Source organism: Hyla sarda, chromosome 3, assembly GCF_029499605.1.
Source record: "Hyla sarda isolate aHylSar1 chromosome 3, aHylSar1.hap1, whole genome shotgun sequence".
Classification (NCBI taxonomy): Eukaryota; Metazoa; Chordata; class Amphibia; order Anura; family Hylidae; genus Hyla; species Hyla sarda.
Genome location: NC_079191.1, coordinates 77,743,409 through 77,766,648, shown reverse-complemented (window position 1 = coordinate 77,766,648; position 23,240 = coordinate 77,743,409). Strand labels below are relative to the sequence as shown.

The following is a 23,240-nucleotide window of genomic DNA, read 5'->3' as shown; positions in this document are numbered from 1 at the left end:
GGGAACTATACTGCCAACCATTGTGGGGGAACTATACTGCCAACCATTGTGGGGGGGAGGAGCTGCCTACCATTGTGGGGGAACTATACTGCCAACCATTGTGGGGGAACTATACTGCCAACCATTATGGGGGAACTATACTGCCAACTATTGTGGGGGAACTATACTGCCAACCATTGTGGGGGAACTATACTGCCAACCATTGTGGGGGGGAGGAGCTGCCAACCATTGTGGGGGAACTATACTGCCAACTATTGTGGGGGAACTATACTGATATAAAATATTTTACTACAGTATTTGGTTCAGAATCTTTTTTTTCTAGATTTTCCTCCTTTAAAATTGGGTGCTTCTTATATGGCGAAAAATACGGTAGTTATGATTTCTTCCAGAAGTATGACAAAATGAAACCTACATAAGTAGGGTATAATTTTTATTGTATGGACCGACAGAATGAAGAGAAGGTGTCATGTTTACCAAAAAAATTTACTTTGTAGAAACGGGAGCTCCCAAAAGTTACAAAATGGTGGTTTTTTTTTTTTCAATATTGTCTCACAATGTATTTTTTTCCCGTTTCACCGTAGATTTTTTGGTAAAATGACTGATGTCATTACAAAGTAGAATTGGTGGCGCAAAAAATAAGCCATCATATGGATTTTTAGATGCAAAATTGAAAGAGTTATGATTTTTTAAAGGTAAGGAGGAAAAAACAAAAATGCAAAAATGGAAAAACCCTGGATCATTAAGGAATTAAAGACCAGGCCAATTTTATTTTTGAATTTAAGTTTTTTCCTCCTCACCTTCTAAAATTCATAAATCTTTAATATTTTTATCCACAGACGATTATGAGGGCTTGTTTTTTGCATGACCAGTTGTCCTTTGTAATGACATCACTCATTTTACCATAAAATGTAAAAAATACTGTTTGTGTGATGAAATTGAAAAGAAAACTGCAATTTTACAAATTTTGGAAGGTTTCGTTTTCACGCTGTACAATTTACATGAATAATGACATGTTTTCTATATTCTATGGGTCAATACGATTAAAATGATACCCATGATTACATAGTTTTATATTACTGTACCGCTTTAAAAAAATCTCAAACTTTTTAACCAAATTAGTACGTTTAAAATCCATCTATTTTGATGACCTAAAACTTTTTTATTTTCCGTATAAGCGGTGGTATGAGGGCTAATTTTTTCATTTTTTTGCACCATGATCTTTACTTTTTATTGATACCACATTTGCGTACGGGATCATTTAAATTATATTTTGATAGTTTGGACATTTATGCATGTGGCAATACCAAATATGTTTTGTTTAATTATAATTGTTTACACTTTTTGTGGGTAAAATGAGAAAAAGGGATGTTTTACATTTTTATTGGGGGAGGGGATTTTTCATTTTTTTTTACTGTTTTTTTTTCCACACTTTTTATGTCCCTGTAGGGGACATTTATTGCAATCATTTGATTGCAGATACTGAACAGTGCTATGCATAGGGCATAGCACCGATCAGTGATATCGGCGATCTTCTGCTCTGGTTTGCTCAATATCAGATCAGAGCTGAAGACCTCTGGAGACGGACAGAGGCAGGTGAGGGGACCTCCACCATTATCGGATCCCCACGTTTATCCATTTTAAGTGTCGCACTGTGGCAGATGTCGTGATCTGTATTGATCACAGCATCTGAGGGGTTAATTGTGGACATCGGTGCAATTGCTGATATTTGCCATTACCAATGGGTCCCTGGCTGCTGACAGCAGCCGGGACCTGCCGTGCATAATGCGAGCATTGGTCTGTAAATGTACGTCATGGTGCATTAAGTACCACCACACCATGACGTACATTTACGTCCATTGTCGTTAAAAGGTTAAAGAGAGGAACAAGTGTAGGGAGAAGAATAGCAGAGTAAGTCTTATAATACAGATAGGGGAAGCAAACCGGGCCAGGGGAATCCCCTGCAGGTAAGGACTTAAGGACCTCAGTCAGCTATTCCTGTTTGACCGAAGAATTTAACGTAAAACACTGAGAGAGTCGGTAAGTGGCACTGCGAAAGAAAAGAGTCCAACAGCACATCATGTTCCCCTGGGTCAAAAGGGAGTTGGGAGGGAAGGGAGTAGAGCTTGGAGTAGTAGTCCCGAAAGAGACGAGAGAGTGCCAAAAGAATCCTTCAGAGCCGAAGGCGTCTAAGCCGCAGTACGATCACACAGGTGTCTAGCCAACATGGAGTGGGCCTTATTGTCCTCATAAAATCTCTGCTTAGCATAAAGAAGCTGACGCTCCACTTTATGGAGTGCAAGCTCGCCCAACTGAGCCCGTGGTGCAACCAGAAGCCTCAGCACCGACAGGGAATGAGCAAAAAGCAAAGTAGTTTCGAGCCTAGAGATTTGTGCACGCAACTCCTGAGAACGAGCCAAGGCATCTATTAGGATTCGGCAGGCTGGATGTGGATCCTCTGTGTCAGCGAGGGATTGGCGTGGACCGTACCGGTGGACCGGTTCTAAGCTGCTACTGGTATTCACCAGAGCCTGCCGCAAAGTGGGATGGTCTTGCTGCGGCGGTAGCAACCAGGTCGTATCCACCGGTAACGGCTCAACCTCGCTGACTGCTGAGAAGGCGTGGGACAGAAGGACTAGACAGAGGCGAGGTCAGACGTAGCAGAAGGTCAGGGCAGGCGGCAAGGTTCGTAGTCAATGGTAACGGCAGAAGGTCTGGAAACACTGGTATGGCAATCACAGGAAACGCTTTCACTAGGCACAAGGGCAACAAGATCCGGCCATACTGGGAAGGGGAAGTGAGGTTATAAAGGCGTGGAGCAGGTGGGAGCTAATTATACTGATTGGGCCAGGCACATATTAGTGGTGCACTGGCCCTTTAAATCTTAGAGAGCTGGTGCGCGTGCGCCCTAGGGAGCGGAGCCGCGCGCGCCAGGATGTGACAGCCGGGGACCGGGACAGGTAAGTGGATTGGGATGCGATCCGCGAGCGGGCGCATCCCGCTATGCAAATCGCATCCCCGTCGGCAGTGTCAGTGCAGCGCTCCCGGTCAGTGGGTCTGACCGGGGCGCTGCAGAGAGGAGAACGCCGCAAGCCCTCCGGGGAGGAGCAGGGACCCGGAGCGCTCGCGTAACAGTATCAAGTTTCAATCGGGAACCAAGAGCAATACAATGCCCCCTGGTCACCGATTTATGGGCTTCCCAAAGAACTACCTGAGAGGAGACCGAACCTTGGTTGAGACCAAAGTACTCGATAATACATGTCTCGATCGATTCCCGGGTGGACAGGGATTAAAGTATTAAGGGTTATCCCCCTTAAGGGGATTTTATTGCGTACCTGGCAGACAGTAATGGACATGCTTAGGAAGGATCTGCGTTTGTCTTGGGGCTTAATGGTTATGTTGTGAGATTACCATAACACTGTAGCTAGCTTTTTGTGAACTTGTATTTCCTTTTTGAGTTTTCTTCTTTGCCTACAAATCCCATAATTCAATTTTCCTCCTTCCCACACATCAGCCACCCCACCCATTGAAACATAAATGAGCTGCATCCATTCAAAAGACCTGTGGTTTTCAATCTGGGGGCCTACAGCTGTTGCATTAGTTGCAGATTGATCTCTCTCCCACCAAGCGATCGCTCAGCCCATTGAAGCAGAAAGCTTCCCTGTCATCAGCTGACTAGTGGTGTCAGGTCTCGGCCATATTGCAACCTGGGAAAAGTCTGAGACAACAGTCATTTTGTATGCTGTTAAAAAGAAATATTGGGGTGAAAATCGCATAAGAATTTCGAGAAAACCATCACACTATATTGTGAACTACCCCTTAACACCCCATGACATATATATAAGGTCATTATGAGCGTATGGAGTGGGCTCCTTTCTCCCCCTGGCTTATTTCTGTAATAGTTTTCGGGTATTAACCCTTTGGTTACCTGCTGTCAAAGTTGACAGCGGCATCTAAATGCACATTGTAATCTAAGTTGTGCATGAAGTTGTTGGGGTCAGTGGTTCAAATTGACCCCTTCCCGTGCCACAGCAGCCGGAGGCCTTACTTAGCCTTCTGTCTCTGCCGGGGATCTTCTATTGATAAAGCCTGCCTACGACAGGCTTTTACAAAATAGAGCAGAGATTTCCTAGCTCTGCATTGATCTGTATGAGCAATCAAATGATTGCTGAGGGGGACTAATGATGTGTAAAATAATCAAATTTCAATACTTTCAATACTAAAATTTTAAATCACTATTTCATTTTTTGTTATTGCAAAATGTAAATGATGACCTCACTTTATCTCCCCTTGTGTTGGGCTTCTTTGTTTGATATGTTTGTAAAGTCAATAAAACTTTTCAATAATAAAAAGTTAACATCAACCCCTTATGTACTATTTTTCCTGACAAAAGTGCATTTTTTTTTTAGACACATCAAATCCCCAAAAATCTAATAAAAAGTGATCAAAAGGTCTGTGCTAAATTGGTACGGATAAAAACAACAGATCAGAAAAATGTGCAACAAAATAGCTCCATAAATCAGCTTCAAAAATGTTATCTAAAAAAAAAAAAAAAAAAAAAAAAAGGACATTTGGAAAGAAATTAAAGGGTTACTCCGCTGTTAGACATATTATCCCCTATCCAAAGGTCCCCCCTGCAGCAGCCCGGTTCCTCAGCAGCCTAGAGCTAAGTTTTCTCCGGGGCTGATGACGGGCGGTGCAGGGGACGGGGCATCGTGACATCACGGCCCTGCCCCCTCATGACATCATGTCTGCCCCCTCAAAGCAAGTCTATGAAGGGGCGTCTTGCCCCTTTCTATAGACTTGTATTGTGGGGGCGGGGCATGATGTCATGATGGGGGCGGACTATGACATCACAATGCCCTGTCCCCTGTTCCACCCGTCATCAGCCTTGGAGAAAACTTAGCTCCTGGCTGCTGAGGTACCGGGCTGCTGCAGGGGGGACCTTTGGATAGGGGATAAGATGTCTAAGAAAAGAGTACCCCTTTAAACATTGGGCATTGCTGCAATCGTACAAACCTGAAAAATCAAGTAATTAAGATAACGTGTCAGTTTGACCACACAGTGAACAGTGATGAAAGAAGTTTTCCAGCATATTTTATGACAAAATAGGAATTATGTAATTGCTTAGTACAATTGATCCCAAAAAACACAAGTTCTCATATGGGTCTATAGATGTAAAAATAGTTATGGCTATAAAAAGTGAGAAAGAAAAAATGTAAATTCAATATCTTAAAATGGCTGCATCATAAATGTGTATCACAAGAAAATCTTAGGAATGTTAAATTGATACACTTGTAATCAATAGGTTACCTTACCTGGACACAGGGATGTTGCTAGGTCTCCAAAACACCAGGGCTAGAGCCCAAGCCATGCCCCTAACCACACCCAAGACATACCTCTAACCATGCACTCATCCACACCCAATCACACACAGCCTGCTCCTTCAGTATTGTCACTAGTGTTGAGGGGAAATTAGAATTTTTACTACGAATATCAGCACTTTGTGCTTTATTTTTGCGACTATGCGAATACATGCGATTATATGCAAATATGCAAATATTTGTGATTCTCGGCACTTCCAGTCAGAGGACACTGATTCCCCCCTTCTTTTAGGTGAAAGATATAATGGCGCATGCGCACTATGCAAATTTCATTGCGAATTTTCACATGAAAAAAAAAGAGAATGAACATAGAGAATATGCAAATTTTGCAAACATAGGACGATTATTCGTCGATATATTCACAGAATTATTTGGCCAATCTTTCCTTTTGTTGTAAATTTCTCCAAAAATTCAATAAAAATCATTTAAGCATATATTCTCAGAATCTCGCGAATTAGAATATGGCCCTTGCCGCTCATCACTAATACTCACTACTACTACCAGCAGGCAATCGTACAGCGTGGTTTCAATAATCACACTCCTATCACCCTTATAATGTTACTTACCAAATCATGTATCCTGTACTGAGACCAATATCACCAATGATACCAGTATATAAAGAAGAATGTTATTATCATATATATTACCATCATACTGCTACTGACCAAATCCTTTATACTGAGACCAATATTACCAGTAGGAAAGGAGGAATATCATCACCATAAATATCACTGTCCAAATTTGACCAAAACTGAGCCTTTGGTTGTATGAGCATACTGGGAATTGTAGTTTTGCAATATTTGGAGGCACCCTGGTTTGGGAACACTGCCTTAGAAGCTACAGAAAAAGAAAAGATGGAGGTGAGTAGCATATGGTGTGGGGGTCTTGGTGCACTGCAACAATACACCAGCTGTTGCAGTCATGTACCTGTGTGATGCCAACGGGTGTCCTGAATGCCGTGGCAGATGGGCCCACAAGGTAGATTGTGGCATGGTGCTCCACTCTTCCTCGACGGGTGCCAAACAGATCCAAAAAAAAAATAAATTAGACCAAAAGGGGACTATAGAAGCCAAGGAACACAACTAATTACCTAACCCCAAGGCTGTAGCCTGGGGTGCAAAACACCTCTAAATAGTACCCCCTAAAACATAACTTTTATTATATATCCAATTAAAATAAAATAAATGTAAACCCAGTGAGATAAATATTAAAAATGGGATGTCAGGTAGGTTAGTGCTTGTGAGATCTGAGCATCTTTGCTCCACTGTCAAGGGTTCTGCAGTAGCCCTGTACGCCTACTCTGACACCAACTAAAAACACTAGATTGCCGCCTCTACATGTTTCGCCGTCTCCACGGCGTTTTCAAGAGGCAAACTGTGGCAACAACCTTGTTGCCACAGTTTGCCTCTTGAAAACGCCGTGGAGACGGCGAAACATATAGAGGCGGCAATCTAGTGTTTTTTATTGGTGTCAGAGTAGGCGTACAGGGCTACTGCAGAACCCTTGACAGTGGAGCAATGATGCTCAGATCTCACAAGCACTAACCTACCTGACATCCCATTTTTGATATTTATCTCACTGGGTTTACATTAATTTTATTTTAATTGGATATATAATAAAAGTTATGTTTTAGGGGGTACTATTTAGAGGTGTTTTGCACCCCAGGCTACGGCCTTGGGGTTAGGTAATTAGTTGTGTCCAAACAGATCCAGGCATCAATGGGGGTGGGCAGGTGTTTTCTGGCATGCCAACTCACGGCACGGCTTCTCACAGAAGCCAGCACTTACTTAAAGCAGCGATAGCATTCATTTTTTCAATGGCGGCCTGAGACCTGGGCCAATTGGCGTCACAACCGGGGCTATAGACCATTAGCCCCCTACCCCACCCTAGCAATGCCAATGCTTAGAAATGAAACCGTTGTAAACATTTAGCCAATCTTAAGTTCTAATGTATTTACATGCTCTGCCCTACTATAATGCACTTAGCTCCAGTGACAACCAATTAGCTCTTTATGGTGTGTCTGTAAGGATGCCAGGTGACACATGTGCACTATATACCACAGACAAGTCAATTGGGAAAAAAGATTGCTCGTTTTAAAACTGCCTCTAAATTGTACTTGTTTCAAATAGTTTTATCCAGCACTGTGTGCCCAGCTAATACTGACTGACTATGGCCAATTGACTTAGTTGGCAACCCCTTGTACCTAATATTGACGGCTTTGTGGCACATTTACTGACCATGGTTGGTTTTTGACCTCATTATTGTTTGTGCCTCCCAGCAAGGAGCCAAAGAATTCTCGGCAGCAAACTATGTAGAGATGAGTCATAGTGAGAAGTTATCATAAAGGTCTGGATTAGATGAGAACAAATTAACTGTAGACTAGAGGAAAGCAGGGAGAGGGGGAGAACAATTTTATCTTTTAAATAGTTAACCTCTTAAGGCCCAAGGGCCTAGCTGTATGCCCTGGTCCTGCAGTTTTAAGCGTGCTCTCGAGCTGAGCATGCTTCATATTCGGTGGGTATCAGTCAGCAGCCAAGTTCCGTGGTTAATGCCGGATATCGCTGTTCGGGCGGAAGCCCAGCATTAACCCTTTAGATGCCACAATTAAAGTTGATTGTGCCATCTAAATGTGGGATTTAACATTGCCAGTTAACTCAGGGAGCTGATGGGGACATCCACGGCAACATTGCGGTGTCCCGATCAACCCAGTGGACAATGGGAGGGCCCTTACCTGCCTTCTTGCCACCTGATCGATCCTCTGATGCTCCAGTATCCTCTACAGGCTAGAGCAGCAGAGCGCTGATAACACTGATCAATGCTGAACCAAAGCTCAGCATTAAAGGGGTATTCCAGGCAAAAACATCTTATCCCCTATCGAAAGGATTGGGGATAAGATGTCCGATCATAGAATGCGGGCTGCTGCAGGGAGATCGCGGGGGTCCCAGTGGCGGGCCCCCCGCGATCTCTCTGCAGCAGCCCGCATTCTATGCGTAGCTCTGTCTGAAGTTTCGGAAACCTCCGGGTTTCCGAGACGGGGACGTGATGTGACGCCACGCCCCCTCCATTCATGTGTATGGCAGGGGGCATTGCGGCCGTTACGCCCCCTCCCATAGAAATGAATGGAGGGGGCGTGACTTGATGTCACGTCGCCGTCTCGGAAGCCCGGAGGTTTCCAAAACATGCGGGCTACTGCAGGGAGATCGCGGGGGGGTCCCAGCGGCGGGCCCCCTGCGATCAGACATCTTATCCCCTATCCTTTCGATAGGGAATAAGATGTTTTTGCCCAGAATACCCCTTTAAACAATGTATGCAATTGCAAGTTTTCATGGTATAGCCCCCTTTGGGGACTAAAAAAAAAGTGTAAAAAAAGAACAGTTTATACAAGTGAATTAACCTCTTCCCTAACAATGGTTTGAATCACCCGATTTTCCCAGTTTGTAAATAAAATAATGTAAACAAAAATAAACATCTGTGGTACAGCTGCGTGCATAAATGTTAATTAAATTGCATGCTTGATGGCGTGCACGTAAAAAAATACCAAAGTCCACAATTGTGCATTTTTGGTCACTTCATATATCATAAAAAATGTATATAACGTGAACAAAAAGTCCTATCAAAACCAAAATGGCATCAATAAAAACTAAAGATCACGGTGAAAAAAATAAGCACTCATATAGAACCCTATGCAGAAAAATATAACAGTTATAGGAGTCAGAACAGGACAATTTTAGGCATACTAATTTTGGTGTATGTAGTTATAATTTTTTAGTAAAATAAAATAAAACCTACATAATAAAGATAAGGTGTAATTTTTACTGAACAGGAAAGTGTACTGTGTAGAAACGGAAGCCCCCAAAAGTTACAAAATGTTTTTTTTTTATTCCACCCCACAAATAATTTTTTGGGGAGTTTTGCCATGGATTATAAAATGATTGATGTCATTACAAAGTACAATTTGTGGCACAAAAAACAAGCCCTTATATGGGTCTGTAGAATCGAAAGTGTTATGATTTTTAGAAGGGGAGGAGGAAAAAAGGGCAAAAATGAAAAATGGCCTGGTCCTTAAGGGGTTAAATAAGCTTCAGGAAGAAAGCTTCTTCAAGGGTACATTCACACGAGCGGATCCCCAGAGTGTATTACGATGCGGATCCGCCGCTGAAGGACCGCTGTATGCTGTCTTTACAGGTGCCTGCTCGGAGCAGCAATATGCCGCTACAAGCATGCGCACGGCAACTCTCACATCACAGTGTGTCTGCGCATAGTGGTATATTGCCGCTCCGAGCAGGCACCTGTAAAGGCAGCATACAGCGGTCCTTCAGCGGTGGATCCGCATCGTAATACGCTCTGGTGATCCGCTCGTGTGAACGTGCCCTAAGGCTAAGTTTCCACATGTTTTTTTTTCTGGCAGTTTTTGGAAAACTGCCTCTGCAGTTTTTGAGCCAAAGCCAGAAGTTTATTCAAAAGGAATAGGACATATAAAGGAAGGACTTATACTTCTCCTCCCTTATGGATCCACTTCTGACTTTGGCTCAAAAACTGCAGTGACAGTTTTCCAAAAACTGCCAGAAAAAAAAACAAGTGGAAACTTAGCCTTAGGGTACATTCACGGGTATGTAATCTGCTGTGGGTTTTCTGTCGCAGAATTCCACAAGCTGATTTTTCACAGCAGAAGTGTGCTGCATAAAATCTGCAAGAGGACTTGCTGTGTGTGTGAATGTACTCTAAAGTTGTGTTCATACTGAGGACATTCAGCCAGCGGACGTCCATTTGCAGCAGGTTCTGCCGAAATTGCCGAAGGTAGGCAGTTCGGTGGAATTTTGCCCAAAGAATGAACATGTTCATTCTTTGCGTGGATGTCTATTGCCCTGGCAGAATTTCACTGTGGCAATACCAATGGTATAATGGGATTCTGCTTCAAGCTGAATTCAGCTGCAAGTGGGACGATCCCTTAAAGGGTTACTCCTCCCATAGACATCTTATCCCCTATCCAATGTCAGAATATATTATTTTACTTAAGAGTATTAAATGCAAACTGCAAATTGTACATCTATATTAAGGTACAAATAAAGAGGAAATAATATAAGAGCAGATTATATGGACCCAAAATGTTCTATGTTTCTATCTCTATACTGAACTTCTGCTACTGTATTCATGTTATGTACTTTGTTTGGGTGCTGTATTTACTACTGAGGTTAGTTCTGTAATTATATTGATGTCATAAACATTAAATGGGTTGTCCCAAGAAGCTTAGTTGGTAAAATCAGATGTGCATTACCTATTTATGTAACAGAGTAGAAATGTGCTCTTTTTAAGTAGCTTACATCCCTGTACAGTTCTTCGCCCCCATGAATATGCTCACTTCCTGGTTTCCTCTCTGACCCGTGATCCTGCTGTTGGCATGCAACAGAGCACACAGATCATCAGTTTAGACCTATGTTTTTGTTATGGGACTATCACTTTAAGCATAATTTTAATTCAATTAGTTTAAATTGAAAGTACTGAAGGTGGGAATTCTAGACTTTCCAATGCTAATAGGTATTTTGAATTGCCTAAAAGGAAACTTACAGTCATACTTCTGTGGTGACGGATTTGGGATCAAGCCTTGTGGGGGTGTAGGGTAGTTAGGGTGTTGCTGTTCGGGATAGTTAAGGGTGCTGTTAACCCTTGTCACTCGTGATGCCAGGGTGAGGGTTAAATGCTGTTTTCTTGGTAGGCCTATTGCCACCCTTCCCAAGAGCAATAGGTGATGCAGAAATAAAGGATTGTCCACAACCGCTGTTAATATAGTAACAGTCCAGATAACAGAGTCTCTATAGATATAGCTTGAGCAGCGATTGACAGTTGGTTGGGATCAGATAAGCTCAATTTAGCTTCTTAGGGATTGTATAGTAGAGATCCACTGGATTTAGGGGTGCGTTTAGGTCCAGTGATCTTGCGGTGAGTAGTGGGGAATTGTTTAGTCTACCCGCTATATTAGAGGCCGAGGCCCCAAGGCTTTGGCCTAATAAATCGTCTTGTAAGCTGCGAAGGTCCTACCTCTTCCAGAGTCAGCAACCCAAGAGAGAGATCAAGATGGCGCAGGTCCCTTATATGGGCAGGGCCGTTTTGGATTGGTCCATAACAACTGTCACTCACCGTTACAGTGCATTGTGCGTGAACACGACACGGGAACCTCCAAAGGTCCTGTAGCAAAACCATAGAGTTCTAACCTAATCACGTGACCCGCAGGTCCTGCCACGCTTGAATAGGTAGGCAATTTACATATATACATATATCTATACTTATATTTATATTCATATTGATAAGAACTTCCATACAGTCATTGACTAACTGAGGGGTGAAAAAGGGATAACTACAGAAGAGGGACCCCGACATCCTAGGGACCTCTATAAAGGTAACGTATACAATATGGTACCGGGACACCACACTTCCCTGCCTAATATTACCCTGGCAGCTACAGTGCAGAACACCTCCAATACAGTAACTATAAAGTTTAGCTCCTCCATACACACTTGCCTTTGAGGATTCCATGCTGCACCTGCATACCTCTTTTCACAGGTGCTCAATGCTTCACACAAGACTTCACATTTTATGTTACACCAGTCTATGAACATAAATAGTATGAGCAGTTACCTTCATTGCTTTAACCCCCCAGGATTTTTGCAGGTGCAAATTTCATCATGGTGTTTGTCACTTTTTTTTTTCTAGTTTACTAGAAAATTTGTTCATCCCAAGTGTAAAGGCTAGATGATAGAAAAGTGATGGAGGAGAAAGAGGAAAAATAATTAGTGTCTACTGCCATCTACTGCCAAATAATAGTTGATACATTGTAGCCATACTTTAGAAAAGCTGATTTTTTTAGACTAAAGAACATTCCACCTTAACCCCTTAAAGACCAAGTCCATTTTCACCGTAAGGACCAGAGCTTTTTTTTGCACATCTGACCACTGTCACTGTACGCATTAATAACTCTGGGATGCTTTTACTTATGAATTTGATTCAGAGGATGTTTTTTCGTGGCACATTCTACTTTAACATAGTGGTACATTTTCATCAATACTTGCATAATTTCTTGTTGAAAAATTCCACAATTTCATGTAACATTTTAAAATTTAGCATTTTTCTAACTCTCAAGCTCTAGTTTTGGAACAGTGGGCTGTGCAAATGAAAAATTAAATTTTTCATCTTCATAGACCACTGTTCAAAAAATATGTCAGACACCTGTGGGGTGTAAATGCTCACTGCACCCCTTATTACATTCTGTGAGGGGTGTTGTTTCCAAATGGGGTCACATCTGGTGGGGGGAAGTCCCACTGTTCTGGCACCCTGGGGGCTTTGTAAACGCACATGACCTTCAATTCCAGCAAAATTATCTCTCCAAAAGCCCAATGGCGCTCATTCTCCTCTAAGCCCTGTAGTGCGTCTGCAGAGCACTTTAAGTCCACACATGGGGTATTTCCATACTCAGAAGAAATGGTGTTAGAAATTATGGGGGGCTTCTTTCCTATTACCCCTAGTGAAAATAAAAAAAATGTGGGATAACACCAGCATTTTAGTGAAAAAAAAAAAAAAATTTCCACGTCCAATTTTAGCAAAAAATCTTGAAACACCTGTGGGGTGTTAAGGCTCACTATACCCCTTGTTATGTTCCGTGAGGGGTGTAATTTCAAAAATGGGGTTTCATTTTTTTTTTTTTACGTTTATGTCAGAACCACCCCTGTGAAAATCACCTCAAATGTACATAGTGTGCTCTCATTCCTGAGCCTTGTTGTGCACCCACAGAGCATTTTACGTCTACATATGGGGTATTTCCGTACTCAGGAGAAAATGTTTTACACATTTTGGGGGTCTTTTTTTCCTTTTACCTCTTTTGAAAATGAAAAGTATGGGGCAACACCAGCATGTTAGTGTAAAAAATATTTTTTTTTACAAGAACATGCTGGAGTAGACCCCAACTTTACCTTTTCATCAGGGGTAAAAAGAGAAAAAGCACCCCAAAATATATTAGGCAATTTCTCCCGAGTACGGAAATACCTCATATGTGGCCCTAAACTGTTGCCTTGAAATATGACAGGGCTCCGGAGTGAGAGAGCGTCATGCGCATGTTAGGCCTAAGTTAGGGATTTGCATAGGGACGGACCGGGATGCAAGAATTAGACTTGCCTCCGATACCAAAATTACCCTATGGCAGTGTTTCCCAAGCAGGGTGTCTCCAGTTGTTGCAAAACTCCCAACATGCCTGGACAGTCAATGACTGTCTGGCAATACTGGGAGTTGTTTTGCAACAGCTAGAGGCTCCGTTTTGGAAACAGTGCCGTACCAGACGTTTTTCATTTAATGTAGTGTTTTACTTTTTATTTTGTGTAGGTGTCGTGTAGTGTAGTGTTTTTAGGAAACATTCACACAGGTGGGGGTTCACAGCGAGTTTTCCACTGGGAGTTTGAGCTGCAGCGAAAAATTAGCTGCATCTCAAACTTGCAGCGAGAAACTTGCTGTAAACCGCCGCCTGTGTGAATGTACCCTGTAAAACCTCCAGCTGTTGCAAAACTACAACTCCCAGCATGTCCTTTAACTGTCTGTGCATGCTGGGGGTTGTAGTTATGCAACGGCTGGAGGCACACTGTTTGCAAAACACTTAGAGTTTGGTACTTCACTCAGTGTTTCGCAACCAGTGTGCCTTCAGCTGTTGCAAAAACTACAACTCTCAGCATGCAGTGACAGCCGAAGGACATGCTGGAACTTGTAGTTTTGCAACAGCTCGAGACATACTACTACAACTTCCAGCATTCCCTTTGGCTGTCCATGCATGGTGGGAGTTGTAGTTGGGCAACAACTGGAGGCACACTTTTTCATAACTACAACTCCCGGCATGCCCAGACAGCCAAAGGGCATGCTGGGAGTTGCAGCTGTGCCTCCAGCTGTTGCAAAACTACAACTCCCAACATGCCCTTTGGCTGTGCATGCTGGGAGTTGTTGCTAAGCAACAGCAGGAGGCAAACAGCTGACCTCCTGCTGTTGGATAGGGATAGGCATAACGCTATCCTTCATATAAGATAGGGCCAAGGACTATTGATAGGATTCAGATTCTATGTTTCTTTGTTTCTATTTTGGATCCCTCCGCCACAGACCGCCGGGACAGCCGCCTCCAGAGACCACCACCGCCGATTGGGACCGCCTCCACACCGGAGACTGGGTGAACCTCCCCCACCCGCCGATCACCCCCTCCCTCCACTGCCGATCACCCACTGATGCCGCCCAGCAGGATGTGTGATTCGTCAGCCGGTGCTGTCGAGTAATCAGGCCGATCGTGAGGTGGCACTGGTGCCACCTCACTCCTGTTGGGCAAGGGTGATTGGTGCTGACTCGGACTGCACCAATCACCCTTCTTTTCCCGGTCACCGGGTCACTGACCTGGAATCGCCGCAAATCCCCAGGAGTTTTCACGGGGTGCTTGCTGAATGATACAGGTATGCCCTGGGTCCTTAAGTACTCAGCTCCCCACTGGTGTCTGAGATTTTTTGAATAGTTGTCCATGAAAATTAAAATTTTTATTTATAGGGGTTTGCAGGGGGTGCCTGCTGAATGATTTCAGCAGGCATCCCGGTCCGGTCCCCACCCGGCGAGCGACTGGGACCAGAATTCCCACGTTCATACAGGTACGCCCTGGGTCCTTAAGTACAAGGACATCAGGGCATACCTGTACGCCCTTGGTCCTTAACAGATTAAAATACATTGTTTTTCCGTCAAATAGAGTAAAAAAATTATTCCTTATTTCTCTTTTTTTGCAGGAAAGCTGAGTGGTTGTTATAACTGGTCCTAATGGTGTTTTCATGTGGCTTATTGTGCTGTAAGGGCATGGCAAACACGAGGATTTATTATTCTGAAGTTCCCTGCCTATGCTGTAATAAAATAAGAAATAAATCGAACTACAACTTCATAGAAAACAACATACATTTACATATTGTATATACATAATGGGGGAGATTTATCAAAACCTGTGAGGAAAAATTGCTGAGTTTCCCATAGCAACCAATCAGATCGCTTCTTTCATTTTTTTAAAAAGTCCTCTGAAAAATGAAAGAAGCGATCTGATTGGTTGCTATGGGCAACTCAGCAACTTTTCCTCTGGACAAGTTTTGATAAATCTCTCCCAAAAAAATAAAGTAATGAACTCAATTATTGTCTTCCTATCAGGTTATAACTCATTTTATAGCATGTAATGATTTTTTTCTGTATAGTTATGTTTCAAGTTCAATGCTAAATACTGAAAATGTATTTTACTCCTAGACACAGGATTCAATTTCCTTTTATTACCCGTAGTGCTCATTTCTTAATCACGCAGTCAGACAGATGCTCCCTCCTTCTTTGATATCTAATGATAGCTATGGAATGGTCTAGTTGACAAATATACTGTAATTAGTAGGTTGTTGGGGATGGCGAAGTCAAGCTTGAAGCATTACTGTAATTTCAGACCCCCACCATTCTCTGCATATACAGTAGTTGGAAGAAGCGTGCAGCAGCATAATTCACTCCCTGACTTGACGCTCAGTTGATCTCATTAAAGAAGATGGGCTCCATTAAAAGCCTATGGAGTCCATCTCCTGTTATAGGTCTACACTGTAGTGATGTTTGAGTGTTTCACATAGGGCAGCTAATTCTATCAATCTCTGAGCAAAAGACTTTTTAAGTTCTAGATGGCCGCCTGCAAGCAACCACACAAATAGTCCTTCAGTGTGTCCCACAAAATTTGAGGTTTATAAAATCCATCCTGAGCCTGTAAAAATATATACCTTTTAAGGTAATCCTGAGTATCCAGTAAGGTTGACCAAAAGGGATGTATACTTAACCTATAAACTACAGAATTCTTAAATCTAGTGAGGCTTCATAGCATAGGGAATTAAAGGGGTACTCTGGTGGAAAATAATTTTTTGTAAATGAACTGGTGCCAGAAAGTTAGACAGATTTGTAAATTACTTCTTTTTAAAAACCTTAATCCTTCCAGTACTTATCAGCTGCTGTATGCTCCAGAGGAAGTTCTTTTCTTTTTTAATTAATTTTCTGTCTGACAACAGTGCTCTCTGCAGACACCGCTGTCCATGTCCAGAACTGTCCAGAGCAGGAGCAAATCCCCACAGCAAACCTCTCCTGCTCTGGACAGTTCCTGACAAGGTCAGAGGTGCCAGCAGAGAGCACTGTGGTCAGACTGAAAAGAAAGTCAAAAAGAAAAGAACTTCCTCATCAGCTGATAAGTACTGGAAGGTTTAAGATTTTTAAATAAAAGTCATTTACAAATCTGCAGTAAATTTGACAAAAGAAAAGTTTATGGATGCAACATTCAGGAAGAAATGCCTAGCTATGATAGCTACCATGTGGGATATTAGTCCTGTAGAAATCAAATTCACATACAATCTATGGGGTGGCACGGTGGTGCTAGGAAATGAGCAGGTATAGATAAATAAATAACAAGTGTAAAAAAGATGTTCCTGCACTCACCGCAATCTGCCAATTGCTATGAAGAAGCTGTCATGGAGGTATGGGACTTGCACGGGGGCTCAGAGGCTATAACCGCTAGTTTTGTTCAACAGGCGCACTTCTTCCAGCCTCCACTTACGTCACGGCAACCCGTGTATTTATGGGACTTCTGCTGCATCCACATGATAAGGTTATATATACAAAAAAGGGAAAAAATAAAAAATCAATACCTATAATCCCAAATATTATTTAAAATACATCACAGGTAAAAAGAATTATAAAAAAGGAGATAGGTCAACCCTGTCATTAAGCCCTATTGGACCTTGTGCTTTTAATTGGAGTATCCACATAGCTTCAGTGCGCAGTAGTATGCGGTCTCGATCCCTGCCTCCTCTGGGCATATTAACTCTCTCGAGGCTGCCAAATTTCAGGCTGACGATATTCCCTTTATGATGTTCACGCACAGGGGATCATGTCCTGGGAAAAAAAAGTGTGGGTACTCACCCAAGATTTCCAGTCATGGGCTGCTCCTGCTTATGGGAATGATGTTCCTGCTCTGGAAAAAGTGCAGGAACTCAGTTCCCACACATTCCTGCAGGACTTGAGCCCTGTTCACACATATGCGTTATAAATCTTGGGGAGCCGGCATCAGTTTTAATTGAGTGAAGATGAGTGACATTTAGTCTTTCCCACATAGAATCTACTGCAACTACATTCAATAAAGTACACTACTACAGGTAAGTTCACGTATTTCATGTTTGTAGCCTCCCAATTTACAAACATCAGACGTTGCATTAAATTTGCAATAAGAACAATAACAGCATTTTTTAAATTTCCCTTCGAGTTGGTGCTCTGTGGTTAGAAGGTCACAAAAAGTTTCTTCAGCATGGTCTGACAATTATTGCGCCACAAAACCAAGTCACTTGCAACTTAAACATGCGAGAAGCCCATTAGAGACTGTAAGTCAATATATCTGTTATTAAAACATTCTTGATGGGAACAGTAACCAACTATTTACTCATATGTTTAAAAGATGTAACTTTGCAACTACTTTTAGTTAGCCTGCATTACAACACCTATTATCCTTGTAGGTACCACAATAGTCTCCACAAATCTTCCCACTCAAGTGTTGACTGGATGGTGCTCAATGAATTAGAAAAGACAGAATGCCAGTAGAACCTAGCAACAGATATATGTGACTTATTTAGACTTCCCATACAGATTGTTTTAGCTCCTGGAGCTGCCTGGCGTGAAAAAAAATATTGTGAGATATGGACAGGAATGGTAATGGGTGGGTTGTTTTATTTCCCCAAGGTACCACTCAAGTGAAACTACCAAGTTTTAGGAAGCACCTAAAGCTGGTGGATATGGAATCCAGGAATTCTGGAATCCAGGAAAAGTAAAATCCCTAGCAGACCATAGCTGCTCAAGACTTTGGTAAAGTCTGTTTCCATTGCTGGATTTTTAAAGAATGAAAAGCAGGTTGGTAGTGGGGTCTTTTATTCTCCTTCTGGTTAGTCCATGTTCTCATTGTGGCCCAAATCAGCACATTTGCTGAATATATCTGGTTACTGGGCCTTAGGGCTGGCCCAAGACATTCTGCTGCCTGGGTCAAGGAGCGGAATGCTACTCCCCCCCCCCCCCCAAATAAAAAAAAGTACTATGTCATTGCATATCAGGAGGACATGTTAAAAAATGCAATTATATATTAGATAATGTTTTATCTGAATAGTTTGGACAATTATGCACGCAGTGATACCTAATATGTTTATTTTTATTATGTGTATATGTTTTTTTAGATGGAAGGGGTAAATCTGTATTTTTACACCTTTATTAAACTTTCTTTTTCACTTTATTAGTCCCTTAGGGGACTTTGTGGAGAAATCATTAAATTCCTTATACAGATCAATGCAATTCCATAGAGCTTCATTGATATGTGTGATCTGCGATCATTGGGTACTGCCTGATCTAGCTAGAATCTATGAAATTAAGAGCCATAGACCACAAGGAAGGAGAGATAAGCCCTCAGGCTACCTCCACAGTGGATCACCCCCCCCCCCTCCCCTTGCGAGCGTGCAGCTGGGGGGGGGGGGGGTGATCCACTCAATTAGACCACCAGAGATGGTTTAAATCACTGTTTAGACTCCGCTGTCAGCTTTGACAGTGGCAATCTAAAGGGTTAATTGTGAGCTGTGGTGGGCGCTGCATACCATGCTATTAGCGGCGGCCCTAAGCTACTGAAAACAGCTGGGAGTTACCTGGTATGAAGCGGGCTTGAGTCAGGAGCCTGCTCCATACACCCTGAGCAGCACCATGATGGACTAGGTCCGTCAAGGGTTGTGAAGGGGTCAAAAATCTTCTTGATACAGCAGATTGCTACCCCTGGGAAGGTGCTGCCGTAGTCCAATGGACCCAGCAGGACCCATTGTAGGGCCAGCCATGCTCGGCTTTAAAAAAAAAAGGCATAACTTTAAGTTCTGGTGTTCCCAAGTAAGATCACATGTGAGGAGAGCCCAGTCTCGGCAGTCTGACCCCACTTCTAATCTGCAAGTTTTACCTTAGCTAACTGTCTCCTGTCATGCCTGGAGATGGATAGATTTCTTTCTAAGCCCAGGGAGCTGGATTCCTCTTCGCAAACCTTGTTATCTCAGTGCCAAAACTGGAAGACCTAAGTTAAGATGGGGGCATGACACTGCTTCTCAGGATTGTGCTGCAGCACCTGCTCTGGACTAACAGCTGCCAGCATACATAGTTACATCTGTATTACCTGCAAAAACTCTGGCAATCGAGATACTGGGGTTTATTTACTGGGGTTTATTTACTAATGTGTTCCCGACTCTTTTTTGTTGGGTTTTGCACCCAAATTGAGTAGCACGTTCCATGCAACATGCGACCAAAAAAAAAAAAAAACCCTTCATTTTACAAGAAAAAAAAAACAACGGAAATGGGGAGTGGTCACGTGAGAAAATGGGAGTGGCCATGGCAAAAGGGGCGTGGTCATGACAGTTTTGAAAAATCACAATATATTTACTAAGGTTGCCATAGAAAATGTGGCGGATTTGAGCTCAGGAAAACCCTACAGATCAGAACAGTTGTAAAACAATTATATCTGGATATCACCAGCGCTGGAATGGATTGAATGGAGTATATATCTCTAGCTGCAGCAAAACCAAATCAGCACATGTCCCCATATGTTGTGCAATAAGTGAAGATACAAAATATATATATTAGTGGTATGCACTGCTGGAGAGGGTGTGTGGTTAATACAGAGAGAGAAAAGTGAAAAGAATACCTGTTTTTGTTGGACAAAAGGATGTTTCAGTATTGACACTTTACTAGGAAACAGGTGTGCAGAGTAATGCTGGAGGTCAGACTAAAGGCTTGATAACTTGGCTCTTGATAACTGTGCGATATAATCGATAGAGGTAGAATCTATAGGAGACTGCTTGTGTTTCTCCTTATAATGCAAGGATAGGGGGTGTCCCTCATGTCCCCTCTGTATGTTATATATATATATATGTTCTTTTATACGTGTCCCTAGTTGTCGTTTAGTCCGTCCTACGTATATTTTATTGCAGGGGCAAGTGATGATGTAAATCACTCCCCTGGTTTTGCAATGTATATGATGTTTTATTTAATATTCGTTATTGTCCGTAGGGTTTTTCACCATAAAGATAGGGGTATAATTGTTTGGGGCTTTGCATGCCTTGCACTTTCTGCATGGATAGAACCCATTTTTTTTTATTGTAGGGGCATGTTTGTAGGATTCCTATTTCCTGTATGAACCTTAATAGTGGGGGCTATTATATTCCCTAGGTTTTGCGCTTTTTTATATACAAAGGTAGGACTTCTGGGAATAAGGTCTCCCACTATTTTGTCATCCTTAAGGGGATTCCAGTACCGTTTCACTATTTTGCGAAATAGGAAACTGTGTGAACTATACTGTGTGATAATAGGAATCTTAATTTTTATATCCTGGTCATCATTCGGGCTGTTAGTTTGAATACTGTTCAATTCTTTACATATTAATGGTTCTCTTCTAGTTTCCCGTGTTTGTATTTTGGTGTTATTAAAAGGTTCCTCCTCATACCCTTTATTTAGAAATTATGGGGGACATGTATCATTTTGCCACCATATACTCTCCTCATGCTCATGCCACCTCCAGTCTGTCTCATTCAGCCACCATATGTTCTCCTTATGCTGATGCCACCTCCAAGCGGTCTCATTCTGCCACCATATGTTCTCCTCATGCTGATGGCACATCCAGGCCATCTCATTCTGCCATTATATGGTCTGCACATGCTTCCTCCACCACCAGGCTGTGTCAGTCAGCCACTATATGGTCTCCTCAGGCTGCCCCCACCTCAACGCTGTGTCATTCATCCACTTTATGGTCTCCTCATGCTGCCACCACCTTCATGCTGTGTCATTCAGCCACTATATGTTCTCCTCATGTATGTCGCCACCTCCATGCTGTGTCATTCAGCCACTATATGGTCCCCACATGCTTCCATCACCTCCAGGCTGTGTCATTCAGCCACTATAAGGTCTCCTCATGCTGCCGCTACCTACAGGGTGTGTCATTAAGCCACCTGCATGTTGTGTCATTCAGCCACCCTAGGGTCTCTTAATGCTTCCGCCACCTCCACGCTGTTTCATTCAGCCACTATAAGGTCTCCTAATGCTGCAGCCACCTCGAGGGTGTGCCATTAAGCCACTATATGTTCTCCAAAGGCTGGTGCCACCTCCACACCATGTTATTTAGCCACTATAAGTTCTCCTCATGCTGCCGCCACCTCCACGCTGTCATTCAGCAACTATATGGTCTCCTCATGCTTCTGACACCTCCGCGTTGTGTCATTCAGCCACTATATGGTCTCCTCATGCTTCCGCCACCTCCATGCTGTGTTATTCAGCCACTATATGGTCCCCTCATACTGCTGCACACTCCAGGCAGTGTCATTCAACCACAATATGGTCTCCTCAGGCTGCCACCACCTCCAGGCTGTGTCATTCAGCCACTATATGGTCTCCTCAGGCTCCTGCCACCTCGTGGCTGTGTCGTTCAGCCACTATATGTCTCCTCAGACTGCCGCCATCTCTGCGCTGTCAGACCAGGCAGGCAACTGCTCCTGCACATCAGTAAGCCATGCACCCATGCAGAGGTGTAATCTTGTAATCTTAATTTCTTAGATGTCTACTTCCATTTTTTTCTGCTCCTAGCACACAAACTTTAAGACCTGACTTCTTTTATTCTTGAGAACATTTGGAATGTATAGAGAAGGTGCAAAATGACCATGGAGGGCAGTTTTGGTGAGCCAAAGCATTAATAAGGCAGACAGGCAATTCAACGTTAGCAGAATCCCAAGGGCTTAAATTGTTCTAAGGAAGGTCCCTCCTTCTTATTGTACGTGGAGGTGGTTATGTGGTTTTGACCAATGGGGCAAAGCTTCCTGTGACCCAACCTGGGGCAATTTATACAATACATTAACCTCTCCTCTTCCTCTTTGGATCCCAGAAGTTTTTATCTTCCCTCCCTTGTGTTTATTTTGGAGTTATTTGAGTTATGTTGATGTTATACATTTGTCACAGTTTGCGATGTTAATGAAGAATACTGGGAAGAACAGGCATGGGGGTGTACCAGTTGGCAAACTGCTTTATAGCCTATCGGGTCAAAAGAGCTAACAAGTTTTTGTATTTATGGATTTTATGGAGTTAAATTGAAATATATGCCTGATACCACGCAGCAAAATGTAACATGTTGCCTGTAGTTATTCAGTAAGGACTGAAGTGTAACAGAATTGGTGGAGTACCAATATCAATAATGTTCTTGTTCGCCTGCCTGCAGTCACTTGCTGCGCAATACATCTCAACTCATGACAGGTGCTGGTATATATTTACATGCAATAATTTTGAGAATTGTTTTTGCACATCCATAATTCTTTTTCTACTTTATACCCATGAACACTGGTGTCTGAATATTGTAGAACAAACTGGTATAAGGAAAACCTGAAATAGTTAAAGACTAATTGCAGACTTTTACAGAGAATATTAAGTAAGAAAAGGAAGCCAAATATAGCTGCATATGTATCTAAACAATGGGGTGTTTTCTAAAGTACTGTACTTATAATTGACAGGTAAGCAGTTTGTGTAGCGTACGGCTTCTAATAGGTCAGATTGTACCTTTACTTACTGCCGAACTTTACCTTCTAAAAATAACTGCCTATATCTGTGGTTTCCAAAGGCCATCAGTGAGTTGTGCTTTCTTCCTATTGGCTCATTATTGCAGAATGAAAAGCACCCTGGGTACCGGAGTGAGAAATTCTGGGTTATTAGCAGTATATTTTAGCATCGCTGTGTGGCTCATGAAATCAATAAAGTTTATGC

General features: G+C 42.6%; 1 long non-coding RNA gene across 2 annotated transcripts in view; it reads right to left on the bottom strand.

The window, feature by feature from the left end:
- The window catches only part of LOC130360576 (uncharacterized), a 59,642-nt gene extending 42,622 nt beyond the window's left edge, over window positions 1–17,020 (bottom strand). For both annotated transcript variants that reach the window (XR_008890717.1, XR_008890716.1), the window contains exons 1-2: window positions 16,875–17,020; window positions 12,015–12,124 (exon numbers count right to left, since the gene is read on the bottom strand). This is a non-coding gene — a long non-coding RNA (uncharacterized LOC130360576). The remainder of the gene's footprint in view (window positions 1–12,014; window positions 12,125–16,874) is intronic.
- Between the last annotated feature and the right edge of the window lie 6,220 nt (window positions 17,021–23,240).